This window comes from Phyllobates terribilis, unplaced genomic scaffold (assembly GCF_046119375.1).
Source record: "Phyllobates terribilis strain yellow unplaced genomic scaffold, ASM4611937v1 Scaffold_123__1_contigs__length_5148117, whole genome shotgun sequence".
NCBI lineage: Eukaryota > Metazoa > Chordata > Amphibia > Anura > Dendrobatidae > Phyllobates > Phyllobates terribilis.
This window is the reverse complement of record NW_027362883.1, coordinates 454,787-469,099: the sequence shown is the minus strand read 5'-3', so window position 1 is coordinate 469,099 and position 14,313 is coordinate 454,787. Positions and strand designations below refer to the sequence as shown.

The window sequence follows — 14,313 nt, the reverse complement described above, 5'->3', positions numbered from 1 at the left end:
TTCGGCATCTGTGCCACCACCGCCTCTGCTGTCCAACTTATATATCAGGTACAGTCTTGAAAGAATAAGTCTAACACATTCATTCACTGATAAAGATTTCCTCTTGAAAAGTCCAAGGTTCCTTGCATCCCACAAACTCTCCATCACACAAGCCATTATCAACCATAAAATTCTATCTTTAGACCGACTACACGCACCAATTCCAAACATCGCCACACGCCAATCCACAAAATTCACGCCTGCTAAACCCTTACACAATCCACCTACACACTTCCACACACTGTACGCGTACTCACAATCCCACATAACATGCCTCACAGTCTCACAACCACCACATCCCACTCTCGGACACACATCTGTTCTTATCAACTCTCTTTTCTTCTGCACTTCTCTCACAGGTAAAATATTATGTAAAGTCATCCACACCACATCCTTCTGTTTGTTTGACATCCCAAACGTATCTAACTTCTTCCATGCATCTGAAACCTCATTCCCTCTCAGCCCAACAATATTACACTCTACCTCATTTGCACTCATTCTTTTCACCACATTCTTGGTCATTCTAAAATCATTCATTCCCACACTCAACAAATCATGCTTTCTCACAAATTTCTCAATCACCTCATACCAAACAGGACACTTAAAGGCCACAGGCACACTCGCATCTCTCTTCCTCCAGCATAACCCATACAACATCCATCCAGCAGAATAATTAGCCATAAAAGCACCTTTATTGCCTTTACCCAGCAAAATAACCACAGTCTTAATATAATTAAGACCTAAAAAAACTTCAATATTGGGAAAGGCCAGCCCACCATGCTGACAAGCCTTAAAAAGGCTCTCCCGCTTCAACTTCTCCATCTTACTACACCACAGGAATGTGAATACCAACTTCTCTATTCTCTTAATTTTCCTGTAAGGAGAAGGAAAAACAGTCGCCACATAAAGCAGGATAGGGAGAATCACTGCTTTGATAATTAATACCTTACCACGCAGAGTCAATTCTCTCATTCGCCAAAAATTCAATTTACGTTCAACCCGCATACCACACTCTTCCCAACTTTCATTCCCTTTTAAGTCATCATTAAATAATACGCCCAAAATCTTGATTGCACCCACTTCACACTTTACACCATCCATACGAATACTACTATCTCCAAAACATTTAAAACTACATTTATTCCAATTTACCCTAAAACCAGACGCACCAACAAAAAAATCCAAAAGCAATTTAATTCTACTCAAAGAAGCCATACTTTCACTCACAACCACAACATCATCCATATAACCTAACACTTTCACATGCTTACCACCACTACCAGGCACCAACAAACCTCTCATCATTTTATCCCGTCTAATCAAACATAACAATGGTTCTATTACACATACAAATAAGACGGGGGACATAGGACACCCCTGCCTTACTCCTGACCTAATCTTCACTTTGTCACACAGCCACCCATTAACCAAGAATTCACTTGACACACAATCATACAATGATTTTACACAATTCACAAATTCTCTAGGAAACCCCATTCTTTCCAGTACTTTAAACAAAAACACATGCGAAACCCTGTCAAACGCCTTCTCAAAATCAATAGCTAAAGTCATACATTTCTGCTTTCTATCCTTGCAATCCCCAATCATATCTCTCAACAATAACAAGTTATCACTCATACTTCTTCCAGGCACTGCACATACTTGGTCCTCCTCCACAACACTACCAATCACTTCACGCATACGATTTGCCAGTAACTTACTGTAGACCTTATAATCCGAATTCAGCAGTGTTATTGGTCTCCAGTTTTCCAAACGTTTCCTCTCACCCTTTTTATACACAAGCACAACCACTCCTTCTTTCATTGATTCACACAACCTACCATTCACCCACATATACTTACATACCTCAGTCAAATCTGTTCCCAAAACTTCCCATGCTTTCACATACAACTCTACAGGTATACCATCTTTTCCAGGAGTCTTACTCTTTTTAGCACTCCACACCACATTCTTCACTTCATCCAGAACTACATCCTCACACAACAGATCACGCTCCTCAGAATCAAGTTTTTTCTCCACACCATTCAGAACATATGACACAAGCCCAGAGTCAATCCATTTCTCATCATACAACTTGCTATAAAACCTATTCACTTCTTTCAGCACATCCTCACCCATACAGTTGGTTCCACTTTCATTCACAACTTCATTCATATCAGTCTTCCTACCATTCATTTTTTTAAAAAAGAACCTCGTACACTTCTCATTTTTCTCCAGGTGCTCAATTTTAGTACGATATATAATTTCCTTTCCTTTCTCATCCAACACATGCTTCAATTCATTCTTAGCCTCAGTAAGTTGATCAGACATCTCCAAACCACTTGCAACACACTTTCTCAACCAGTCAATCCGTCTATTAAGGTCATTAAACCTATTCCTATATCTGGCAGCTTTTCTATAGCCCCACTTTTTGAAGAAAGTTTTAAATTGCACTTTCACCCAGTCCCACCAGTCAAGAACACACACAAAATCCTTCTTACGCATTCTCCATCTTTCATACTTTACATTAAACTCATTCATCACCTCATCATCCTCTAACAGCCTTGCATTCAACTTCCATACCCCACCGCCATACACTTGGTCACCATTCGCACAAAACACGCCTCTCAAACATTCATGGTCCGAAAAAGGTACCTTTTGTTGAGAAAAATCCAAACATACCATATTTTTAGAAAATAACATTAAATCAATTCTGGAATGAATCTCACCACGGTCAGCATGGTATGTCGGCGGTGGTGGCATGCCAAGAACAACAACTGCTGCATCTAAAAAGGAAAAATCACAAATTAAATGGGACAATTTCTTTCCTGTTATGTCACACTTTCCTTCTGTGACACAATTAACGTCCCCAACAAAAATAGTGGGAGATTTCCCTGGAAGAAAAAAACTTAATTTTTCAAGAAGAGCAAGCCGCTCTTCCTTCCCTGTAGGGCAATATAAATTAATAATTCTGACCCGCCACCCTCTATAACTCAAAAATGCAATTAAACATCGGCCCACCTCCACCACAATATAACTATCAATAGAGATTTCTTTATTCCCAACTAATATCCCCACCCCATCATTTTTATTATGATTAGACCCTGACCAGATATGCTGTCCGTAAGGCCAGTCTTTGTCACAAGGAGCATCCTGAATCCCACACTCCTGAAGGCAAAAAACATCAGCACCTAAATGTTTCAGGTAGTCCAGAACAGTTGTTCTTCTGATTTTAGATCTGATCTGCCTTACATTTAGGGACACTACATCCCAACCAGATTGGCAAGACATTAATTAAAGAAAAGAAATACATGACTCAATGTTGATCACACCATACTCATCCATTATCATCAGACTGGGAAAGCACCCCAAAGGTGTTGATGCTCTCAGGGATGCCAAGGTAAGGAGCATCAGGGGAGAAGACATCCTGCGGGTAAATGCGGTCACTTGCAGGACTGTCGCACCCTCCGCTGGCAGGTGAGTACTCTCGTCTGGGTTTTTTATTGGCCAGTTCAGGAGTATCATCATCATCAAAAGACCTCCCAGAAGTAAAGTCTCCTTGGCCACCATCCCTGGCCACCTCTTCGTCTGTAGCACCCCAGGACAATGCAGGGGTTCGAGCAAGAGACACATCCATGTCACCCTCACCACATATTTCGGACTGATGAGGGAGGTCCACATCCAACTCGGAGATCTCCATACTTGGCCCAGCAGGGGCTGGAGGGTCCAACAGGGTCTGGGCCTCACCCACCAGATCTTCAACCTCAGGGGGCTCCGTCTCCTCATTGATCTCTGCAGTAGTCACCTGTGGGGTAACAGCAGGGACAGTAGGCTTACCTTTGGTCACTTCGGAGAAGGACCTAGGCTTGACTTTAGCCTTACAATCCCGAATCACATGTCCTTCCTCCCCCCAGGCATCACATACCACCGGGTTGGAACAATCCTTCGCCAGATGACCGTACTTGTTGCACTTTCTACAGTTTGGCAATTGTTTGCAGAAATCCTGGATATGCCCGAACATGTTGCATCTCCTGCAGAACAATGGCGCCTCGGGAAAAAACAGATATCCAGAGTCTCTTCCAATTGTAAAGTTCAGGGGAGGATAGTGAATACCTCCAGGACCATGAGGGTCTATCCCAAACCTCACAAAGTATTTATACTTCCCAGTCCACAGCCCTTCTCCATTTAAGATTTTATGGGAGAATTGCACAAAAATGCAGTGTCTTCTCAGGAATGCAGTGATATCATCCCGGGAGATAAAGGGGTTGTGCATGAATACTACCACCGGGATATCCCCCTTAGAGTAGAGTACAGTGAAGATAAGTCCATCCAGCTGAGGGTGCTCTGAAAGGACTTGAAGAGTTTTGAAAAGGTTTTGGCAAGCCGCCATAGAAGAAAGCACCAAGACGTACCTATGCTCCCTTCTGAACTCCTGCAAACAGATGATCTCCGACTTCTGGATCTTCAGGATTTCATAGAAAATGGCGTTGACCAGGTATGACAACGAGAAATGGTCCTTCTTCTCCTCAGAGACCTCGATACGGAAAGCATTCTTGACCCGGGGATCCCCGGTCCCAGCAAAGCGAAGCTTGACACCCATGGTCGCTTCAGGAATCGCCTTCTCGTTTCCTCCTCACTCTCCCCCTATAGCAGCATCCAGCTTAAGCCACCGAAGTGGCGATGCTGGAAGGCCGAGGGCTAGTACACAAGGAACCTCTTGTCCAAACACTAGGTCTGAGCCAAAAGGCCGAGAAGCGATAACCAGAATTGGTTTCAAACTACGGAGCCACCCAAGGATCCTAAAAAGTCCATTTGTGGAGATGAGCTCCTGGACTCCCGTTAAGAAGACATGTTGTCAACCTCTAGATCCCTTACATGCCTGCACTTTTCGGCTTGCTGCTGCTGCAATCCACGTGTTTTAGATCTGCATAACTCCACCTCTTTAAACACAGCACCTTCACCCCCTGCTGTTCCCACCCGCCTCAACACCGTTGGAAGGGAGGAGAACCAATTAAGGCGGGGGGTGGGGTGGAACGAGCAGCTGTCTACCCTTAGCAGGAGGGCTCCTGATTACATACCTCTCCTGCTGCTGCTGCTGCTGGCTGTCCAGCAGCAGACTGAAGGTGGCTGCTGCTGTGCACAGGTATATAAAGGCTCAAAGCCTATTATGACACGCGCAGCCAGCGTTCCATTGCCACATTCCATCTACTGCAGGCAGGATACCTGGCTGGCTGAATGTCGCTGAGAAGCTCACAGAGACCGCCATAAGCAACAGTTTAACAGAATGCCACAGACTAATCAACCAAACTTTTTGGGTTGGGTTCTCTTTTATAGTCTGCAGGCATTAAATGAAAGAAGTCAGTGTTCCAGCAGAAGGAGACAACGTTTCAGAAAAGGCATTGTAGCAAACCAAAAAAGAAATTTTAAGCGCAGCAGAGTAACCAGCGCACATACCTGTTAGCTCAGGTGAGTTTAAAAGGCTGCTGTTGATAACAAGGGCATTTGCTAAATAGATGGTGTGTGTGCAACAATATACTGAAAGGTCAATTATATTGTGCAGCTTATTTCACCACCTGTAGTTATTTAGGTGAAAGCTCCAAAATGCTTGCCTAATATGTCTGTTTATCCAAAAGGAAATAAAAAGGGAGAGCTAGAAAGATAGCATTGCATCACATTACATGGCAATGCAATGCACAGTTGCTGAAGTTGAACCAAAATGAGCTTGTAATCTGGCTTCTGCAACTTTGAACATGAAAAATCCAATGAGGAGAAGAAAAGCAGAGCCAAAGAGTCCATCCCAAAATCCGACAAACAAGCAAAATGAACAAAAAACATTGAATTCAATTCTTTCTGATTTTAGAAACTGCATTAAAGAAGGGGTGCACCGGTCCTGGAGATACTGCAATACCAGGTCAATGCGTGGAGTGGACAGAGCAAGCTCTTTTTCCATCTCCCTGTTCTAAAAATCCATTTAATATATGGTCCCCAGATAGGGGACGTATCAGATATTAAACTGATAAGAACAGATACTACACTTGATCTTAGCCAAAAGGCCGAGAAGCGATAACCAGAATTGGTTTCAAACTACAGAGCCACCCAAGGATCCTAAAAAGTCCATTTGTGGAGATGAGCTCCTGGACTCCCGTTAAGAAGACATGTTGTCAACCTCTAGATCCCTTACATGCCTGCACTTTTCGGCTTGCTGCTGCTGCAATCCACGCGTTTTAGATCTGCATAACTCCACCTCTTTAAACACAGCACCTTCACCCCCTGCTGTTCCCACCCGCCTCAACACCGTTGGAAGGGAGGAGAACCAATTAAGGCGGGGGGTGGGGTGGAACGAGCAGCTGTCTACCCTTAGCAGGAGGGCTCCTGATTACATACCTCTCCTGCTGCTGCTGCTGCTGGCTGTCCAGCAGCAGACTGAAGGTGGCTGCTGCTGTGCACAGGTATGTAAAGGCTCAGAGCCTATTATGACACGCGCAGCCAGCGTTCCATTGCCACATTCCATCTACTGCAGGCAGGATACCTGGCTGGCTGAATGTCGCTGAGAAGCTCACAGAGACCGCCATAAGCAACAGTTTAACAGAATGCCACAGACTAATCAACCAAACTTTTTGGGTTGGGTTCTCTTTTATAGTCTGCAGGCATTAAATGAAAGAAGTCAGTGTTCCAGCAGAAGGAGACAACGTTTCAGAAAAGGCATTGTAGCAAACCAAAAAAGAAATTTTAAGCGCAGCAGAGTAACCAGCGCACATACCTGTTAGCTCAGGTGAGTTTAAAAGGCTGCTGTTGATAACAAGGGCATTTGCTAAATAGATGGTGTGTGTGCAACAATATACTGAAAGGTCAATTATATTGTGCAGCTTATCTCACCACCTGTAGTTATTTAGGTGAAAGCTCCAAAATGCTTGCCTAATATGTCTGTTTATCCAAAAGGAAGTAAAAAGGGAGAGCTAGAAAGATAGCATTGCATCACATTACATGGCAATGCAATGCACAGTTGCTGAAGTTGAACCAAAATGAGCTTGTAATCTGGCTTCTGCAACTTTGAACATGAAAAATCCAATGAGGAGAAGAAAAGCAGAGCCAAAGAGTCCATCCCAAAATCCGACAAACAAGCAAAATGAACAAAAAACATTGAATTCAATTCTTTCTGATTTTAGAAACTGCATTAAAGAAGGGGTGCACCGGTCCTGGAGATACTGCAATACCAGGTCAATGCGTGGAGTGGACAGAGCAAGCTCTTTTTCCATCTCCCTGTTCTAAAAATCCATTTAATATATGGTCCCCAGATAGGGGACGTATCAGATATTAAACTGATAAGAACAGATACTACACTTGATCTTAGCCAAAAGGCCGAGAAGCGATAACCAGAATTGGTTTCAAACTACGGAGCCACCCAAGGATCCTAAAAAGTCCATTTGTGGAGATGAGCTCCTGGACTCCCGTTAAGAAGACATGTTGTCAACCTCTAGATCCCTTACATGCCTGCACTTTTCGGCTTGCTGCTGCTGCAATCCACGCGTTTTAGATCTGCATAACTCCACCTCTTTAAACACAGCACCTTCACCCCCTGCTGTTCCCACCCGCCTCAACACCGTTGGAAGGGAGGAGAACCAATTAAGGCGGGGGGTGGGGTGGAACGAGCAGCTGTCTACCCTTAGCAGGAGGGCTCCTGATTACATACCTCTCCTGCTGCTGCTGCTGCTGGCTGTCCAGCAGCAGACTGAAGGTGGCTGCTGCTGTGCACAGGTATATAAAGGCTCAGAGCCTATTATGACACGCGCAGCCAGCGTTCCATTGCCACATTCCATCTACTGCAGGCAGGATACCTGGCTGGCTGAATGTCGCTGAGAAGCTCACAGAGACCGCCATAAGCAACAGTTTAACAGAATGCCACAGACTAATCAACCAAACTTTTTGGGTTGGGTTCTCTTTTATAGTCTGCAGGCATTAAATGAAAGAAGTCAGTGTTCCAGCAGAAGGAGACAACGTTTCAGAAAAGGCATTGTAGCAAACCAAAAAAGAAATTTTAAGCGCAGCAGAGTAACCAGCGCACATACCTGTTAGCTCAGGTGAGTTTAAAAGGCTGCTGTTGATAACAAGGGCATTTGCTAAATAGATGGTGTGTGTGCAACAATATACTGAAAGGTCAATTATATTGTGCAGCTTATCTCACCACCTGTAGTTATTTAGGTGAAAGCTCCAAAATGCTTGCCTAATATGTCTGTTTATCCAAAAGGAAGTAAAAAGGGAGAGCTAGAAAGATAGCATTGCATCACATTACATGGCAATGCAATGCACAGTTGCTGAAGTTGAACCAAAATGAGCTTGTAATCTGGTTTCTGCAACTTTGAACATGAAAAATCCAATGAGGAGAAGAAAAGCAGAGCCAAAGAGTCCATCCCAAAATCCGACAAACAAGCAAAATGAACAAAAAACATTGAATTCAATTCTTTCTGATTTTAGAAACTGCATTAAAGAAGGGGTGCACCGGTCCTGGAGATACTGCAATACCAGGTCAATGCGTGGAGTGGACAGAGCAAGCTCTTTTTCCATCTCCCTGTTCTAAAAATCCATTTAATATATGGTCCCCAGATAGGGGACGTATCAGATATTAAACTGATAAGAACAGATACTACACTTGATCTTAGCCAAAAGGCCGAGAAGCGATAACCAGAATTGGTTTCAAACTACGGAGCCACCCAAGGATCCTAAAAAGTCCATTTGTGGAGATGAGCTCCTGGACTCCCGTTAAGAAGACATGTTGTCAACCTCTAGATCCCTTACATGCCTGCACTTTTCGGCTTGCTGCTGCTGCAATCCACGCGTTTTAGATCTGCATAACTCCACCTCTTTAAACACAGCACCTTCACCCCCTGCTGTTCCCACCCGCCTCAACACCGTTGGAAGGGAGGAGAACCAATTAAGGCGGGGGGTGGGGTGGAACGAGCAGCTGTCTACCCTTAGCAGGAGGGCTCCTGATTACATACCTCTCCTGCTGCTGCTGCTGCTGGCTGTCCAGCAGCAGACTGAAGGTGGCTGCTGCTGTGCACAGGTATATAAAGGCTCAAAGCCTATTATGACACGCGCAGCCAGCGTTCCATTGCCACATTCCATCTACTGCAGGCAGGATACCTGGCTGGCTGAATGTCGCTGAGAAGCTCACAGAGACCACCATAAGCAACAGTTTAACAGAATGCCACAGACTAATCAACCAAACTTTTTGGGTTGGGTTCTCTTTTATAGTCTGCAGGCATTAAATGAAAGAAGTCAGTGTTCCAGCAGAAGGAGACAACGTTTCAGAAAAGGCATTGTAGCAAACCAAAAAAGAAATTTTAAGCGCAGCAGAGTAACCAGCGCACATACCTGTTAGCTCAGGTGAGTTTAAAAGGCTGCTGTTGATAACAAGGGCATTTGCTAAATAGATGGTGTGTGTGCAACAATATACTGAAAGGTCAATTATATTGTGCAGCTTATCTCACCACCTGTAGTTATTTAGGTGAAAGCTCCAAAATGCTTGCCTAATATGTCTGTTTATCCAAAAGGAAGTAAAAAGGGAGAGCTAGAAAGATAGCATTGCATCACATTACATGGCAATGCAATGCACAGTTGCTGAAGTTGAACCAAAATGAGCTTGTAATCTGGCTTCTGCAACTTTGAACATGAAAAATCCAATGAGGAGAAGAAAAGCAGAGCCAAAGAGTCCATCCCAAAATCCGACAAACAAGCAAAATGAACAAAAAACATTGAATTCAATTCTTTCTGATTTTAGAAACTGCATTAAAGAAGGGGTGCACCGGTCCTGGAGATACTGCAATACCAGGTCAATGCGTGGAGTGGACAGAGCAAGCTCTTTTTCCATCTCCCTGTTCTAAAAATCCATTTAATATATGGTCCCCAGATAGGGGACGTATCAGATATTAAACTGATAAGAACAGATACTACACTTGATCTTAGCCAAAAGGCCGAGAAGCGATAACCAGAATTGGTTTCAAACTACGGAGCCACCCAAGGATCCTAAAAAGTCCATTTGTGGAGATGAGCTCCTGGACTCCCGTTAAGAAGACATGTTGTCAACCTCTAGATCCCTTACATGCCTGCACTTTTCGGCTTGCTGCTGCTGCAATCCACGCGTTTTAGATCTGCATAACTCCACCTCTTTAAACACAGCACCTTCACCCCCTGCTGTTCCCACCCGCCTCAACACCGTTGGAAGGGAGGAGAACCAATTAAGGCGGGGGGTGGGGTGGAACGAGCAGCTGTCTACCCTTAGCAGGAGGGCTCCTGATTACATACCTCTCCTGCTGCTGCTGCTGCTGGCTGTCCAGCAGCAGACTGAAGGTGGCTGCTGCTGTGCACAGGTATATAAAGGCTCAAAGCCTATTATGACACGCGCAGCCAGCGTTCCATTGCCACATTCCATCTACTGCAGGCAGGATACCTGGCTGGCTGAATGTCGCTGAGAAGCTCACAGAGACCACCATAAGCAACAGTTTAACAGAATGCCACAGACTAATCAACCAAACTTTTTGGGTTGGGTTCTCTTTTATAGTCTGCAGGCATTAAATGAAAGAAGTCAGTGTTCCAGCAGAAGGAGACAACGTTTCAGAAAAGGCATTGTAGCAAACCAAAAAAGAAATTTTAAGCGCAGCAGAGTAACCAGCGCACATACCTGTTAGCTCAGGTGAGTTTAAAAGGCTGCTGTTGATAACAAGGGCATTTGCTAAATAGATGGTGTGTGTGCAACAATATACTGAAAGGTCAATTATATTGTGCAGCTTATTTCACCACCTGTAGTTATTTAGGTGAAAGCTCCAAAATGCTTGCCTAATATGTCTGTTTATCCAAAAGGAAGTAAAAAGGGAGAGCTAGAAAGATAGCATTGCATCACATTACATGGCAATGCAATGCACAGTTGCTGAAGTTGAACCAAAATGAGCTTGTAATCTGGCTTCTGCAACTTTGAACATGAAAAATCCAATGAGGAGAAGAAAAGCAGAGCCAAAGAGTCCATCCCAAAATCCGACAAACAACAAAATGAACAAAAAACATTGAATTCAATTCTTTCTGATTTTAGAAACTGCATTAAAGAAGGGGTGCACCGGTCCTGGAGATACTGCAATACCAGGTCAATGCGTGGAGTGGACAGAGCAAGCTCTTTTTCCATCTCCCTGTTCTAAAAATCCATTTAATATATGGTCCCCAGATAGGGGACGTATCAGATATTAAACTGATAAGAACAGATACTACACTTGATCTTAGCCAAAAGGCCGAGAAGCGATAACCAGAATTGGTTTCAAACTACGGAGCCACCCAAGGATCCTAAAAAGTCCATTTGTGGAGATGAGCTCCTGGACTCCCGTTAAGAAGACATGTTGTCAACCTCTAGATCCCTTACATGCCTGCACTTTTCGGCTTGCTGCTGCTGCAATCCACGCGTTTTAGATCTGCATAACTCCACCTCTTTAAACACAGCACCTTCACCCCCTGCTGTTCCCACCCGCCTCAACACCTTTGGAAGGGAGGAGAACCAATTAAGGCGGGGGGTGGGGTGGAACGAGCAGCTGTCTACCCTTAGCAGGAGGGCTCCTGATTACATACCTCTCCTGCTGCTGCTGCTGCTGGCTGTCCAGCAGCAGACTGAAGGTGGCTGCTGCTGTGCACAGGTATATAAAGGCTCAGAGCCTATTATGACACGCGCAGCCAGCGTTCCATTGCCACATTCCATCTACTGCAGGCAGGATACCTGGCTGGCTGAATGTCGCTGAGAAGCTCACAGAGACCGCCATAAGCAACAGTTTAACAGAATGCCACAGACTAATCAACCAAACTTTTTGGGTTGGGTTCTCTTTTATAGTCTGCAGGCATTAAATGAAAGAAGTCAGTGTTCCAGCAGAAGGAGACAACGTTTCAGAAAAGGCATTGTAGCAAACCAAAAAAGAAATTTTAAGCGCAGCAGAGTAACCAGCGCACATACCTGTTAGCTCAGGTGAGTTTAAAAGGCTGCTGTTGATAACAAGGGCATTTGCTAAATAGATGGTGTGTGTGCAACAATATACTGAAAGGTCAATTATATTGTGCAGCTTATCTCACCACCTGTAGTTATTTAGGTGAAAGCTCCAAAATGCTTGCCTAATATGTCTGTTTATCCAAAAGGAAGTAAAAAGGGAGAGCTAGAAAGATAGCATTGCATCACATTACATGGCAATGCAATGCACAGTTGCTGAAGTTGAACCAAAATGAGCTTGTAATCTGGCTTCTGCAACTTTGAACATGAAAAATCCAATGAGGAGAAGAAAAGCAGAGCCAAAGAGTCCATCCCAAAATCCGACAAACAAGCAAAATGAACAAAAAACATTGAATTCAATTCTTTCTGATTTTAGAAACTGCATTAAAGAAGGGGTGCACCGGTCCTGGAGATACTGCAATACCAGGTCAATGCGTGGAGTGGACAGAGCAAGCTCTTTTTCCATCTCCCTGTTCTAAAAATCCATTTAATATATGGTCCCCAGATAGGGGACGTATCAGATATTAAACTGATAAGAACAGATACTACACTTGATCTTAGCCAAAAGGCCGAGAAGCGATAACCAGAATTGGTTTCAAACTACGGAGCCACCCAAGGATCCTAAAAAGTCCATTTGTGGAGATGAGCTCCTGGACTCCCGTTAAGAAGACATGTTGTCAACCTCTAGATCCCTTACATGCCTGCACTTTTCGGCTTGCTGCTGCTGCAATCCACGCGTTTTAGATCTGCATAACTCCACCTCTTTAAACACAGCACCTTCACCCCCTGCTGTTCCCACCCGCCTCAACACCGTTGGAAGGGAGGAGAACCAATTAAGGCGGGGGGTGGGGTGGAACGAGCAGCTGTCTACCCTTAGCAGGAGGGCTCCTGATTACATACCTCTCCTGCTGCTGCTGCTGCTGGCTGTCCAGCAGCAGACTGAAGGTGGCTGCTGCTGTGCACAGGTATATAAAGGCTCAGAGCCTATTATGACACGCGCAGCCAGCGTTCCATTGCCACATTCCATCTACTGCAGGCAGGATACCTGGCTGGCTGAATGTCGCTGAGAAGCTCACAGAGACCGCCATAAGCAACAGTTTAACAGAATGCCACAGACTAATCAACCAAACTTTTTGGGTTGGGTTCTCTTTTATAGTCTGCAGGCATTAAATGAAAGAAGTCAGTGTTCCAGCAGAAGGAGACAACGTTTCAGAAAAGGCATTGTAGCAAACCAAAAAAGAAATTTTAAGCGCAGCAGAGTAACCAGCGCACATACCTGTTAGCTCAGGTGAGTTTAAAAGGCTGCTGTTGATAACAAGGGCATTTGCTAAATAGATGGTGTGTGTGCAACAATATACTGAAAGGTCAATTATATTGTGCAGCTTATCTCACCACCTGTAGTTATTTAGGTGAAAGCTCCAAAATGCTTGCCTAATATGTCTGTTTATCCAAAAGGAAGTAAAAAGGGAGAGCTAGAAAGATAGCATTGCATCACATTACATGGCAATGCAATGCACAGTTGCTGAAGTTGAACCAAAATGAGCTTGTAATCTGGCTTCTGCAACTTTGAACATGAAAAATCCAATGAGGAGAAGAAAAGCAGAGCCAAAGAGTCCATCCCAAAATCCGACAAACAAGCAAAATGAACAAAAAACATTGAATTCAATTCTTTCTGATTTTAGAAACTGCATTAAAGAAGGGGTGCACCGGTCCTGGAGATACTGCAATACCAGGTCAATGCGTGGAGTGGACAGAGCAAGCTCTTTTTCCATCTCCCTGTTCTAAAAATCCATTTAATATATGGTCCCCAGATAGGGGACGTATCAGATATTAAACTGATAAGAACAGATTTTTTGATTGAAGCTGCATCCAAGGCACTGAAAAATGTGACCGAAGTCACACCAAAACAGCGCACGAGGCGAGGATTCATGTGGACCCTTCCCGGAGGAGAGGGTCCCCAATAAACCATCCCCATCCCTCCGAGCCAGAAGGCCACAGCGAGGGTCAGGGATCTCCGATGCTCTCCCTAGCCGAAGCCGGAGAAGAGCCGTTTTCGTGCTCCCAGCTTCCATCTAGGCTGCCACCCTAGTGGAGCTGGAGCCTGTGTTGGTTTCTCAGCCCAAAGCTGACCGGACCTCCGACTGGGTTTATAAAAATTCCCCTTCCTAGCCCGGAGGCCAGGAATAGGGGGGGTTGCTCAGAAAGTATGATTGGCAAAGGTGCGGCGTGCAACGAAGCCAAGTCTTTCTGGGGTTCCCAGT

At 44.5% G+C, this 14,313-nt stretch overlaps 7 non-coding genes across 7 annotated transcripts; all 7 read right to left on the bottom strand.

Annotated features, from left to right (window-relative positions):
* Window positions 1–5,913: 5,913 nt before the first annotated feature.
* Window positions 5,914–6,104, bottom strand: LOC141202852 (U2 spliceosomal RNA). The gene has a single exon (XR_012274001.1). It is a non-coding gene; the product is annotated as a U2 spliceosomal RNA (small nuclear RNA).
* Window positions 6,105–7,219: 1,115 nt separating this feature from the next.
* LOC141202851 (U2 spliceosomal RNA) lies at window positions 7,220–7,410 on the bottom strand. Its single transcript, XR_012274000.1, has one exon. It is a non-coding gene; the product is annotated as a U2 spliceosomal RNA (small nuclear RNA).
* Window positions 7,411–8,525: 1,115 nt separating this feature from the next.
* On the bottom strand, window positions 8,526–8,716 carry LOC141202849 (U2 spliceosomal RNA). Its single transcript, XR_012273999.1, has one exon. It is a non-coding gene; the product is annotated as a U2 spliceosomal RNA (small nuclear RNA).
* A 1,115-nt stretch (window positions 8,717–9,831) lies between these two features.
* LOC141202848 (U2 spliceosomal RNA) lies at window positions 9,832–10,022 on the bottom strand. Its single transcript, XR_012273998.1, has one exon. It is a non-coding gene; the product is annotated as a U2 spliceosomal RNA (small nuclear RNA).
* A 1,114-nt stretch (window positions 10,023–11,136) lies between these two features.
* On the bottom strand, window positions 11,137–11,327 carry LOC141202847 (U2 spliceosomal RNA). Its single transcript, XR_012273997.1, has one exon. It is a non-coding gene; the product is annotated as a U2 spliceosomal RNA (small nuclear RNA).
* Window positions 11,328–12,442: 1,115 nt separating this feature from the next.
* LOC141202846 (U2 spliceosomal RNA) lies at window positions 12,443–12,633 on the bottom strand. Its single transcript, XR_012273996.1, has one exon. It is a non-coding gene; the product is annotated as a U2 spliceosomal RNA (small nuclear RNA).
* A 1,115-nt stretch (window positions 12,634–13,748) lies between these two features.
* LOC141202482 (U2 spliceosomal RNA) lies at window positions 13,749–13,930 on the bottom strand. The gene has a single exon (XR_012273754.1). It is a non-coding gene; the product is annotated as a U2 spliceosomal RNA (small nuclear RNA).
* Between the last annotated feature and the right edge of the window lie 383 nt (window positions 13,931–14,313).